This window comes from Etheostoma cragini, chromosome 2, assembly GCF_013103735.1.
Source record: "Etheostoma cragini isolate CJK2018 chromosome 2, CSU_Ecrag_1.0, whole genome shotgun sequence".
Lineage (NCBI taxonomy): Eukaryota > Metazoa > Chordata > Actinopteri > Perciformes > Percidae > Etheostoma > Etheostoma cragini.
Genome location: NC_048408.1, coordinates 13,361,022 through 13,361,723, shown reverse-complemented (window position 1 = coordinate 13,361,723; position 702 = coordinate 13,361,022).

Below are 702 nucleotides of genomic sequence, written 5' to 3'. Positions count from 1 at the left end.
CCCCCCACCACCACCACCACCCTCCTGTTCTCCCCCCCAAGAGCATTCCAGCGTGACAAACCACATGGGATTTCACTAGTCCTTTAAAGTCTGCTGCCTCTGGGAACCACTCTTCTCCGTGCAACATTTTAGTATTCAAGGGACTACGTGACTGGGGAGGCAACCAATGCTGTTTCATTCCCATTCCCTCCCATTTCCTCCTGGTTGTTATTTCTGTTGATGCTTTGCGGGAGGAGGAAAAAATAGAAAAGTTTTGTTTTTTTTAATCAGGTGATCATGCTTGATCACTAAATTTTTACATAGTTTGATTTATTTTTCCTATCTTTGGAGAATCCGTCACATCAAACATTAACCGTCAACATGTCTTCTACTGAAGTCATTTTTTTTTTATTTTAACACATAAAAGCATCACAACAACCATATACAAATTCTTAGTAATCTTTAAAACCAAAACACATTTACACATGCAACAATAGGGTTTAAGACAATGAGTAACTTATTGAATAATTTAGTTTTTGGAATGTGTTAACTTTACTTTGCAGGAGAAAGCACTGTTTTTTCCTGGGCTGGAGAAAGGTCCAGACCATCCCTCAGCTCCAGAACAACATCTGATTTGTTAAATATGTATAGTGTACTGTAATTAATTGTAAATTTGAATCTTTTCAACATAACATACACTTCCTTTACTGGCATTACTCTCTA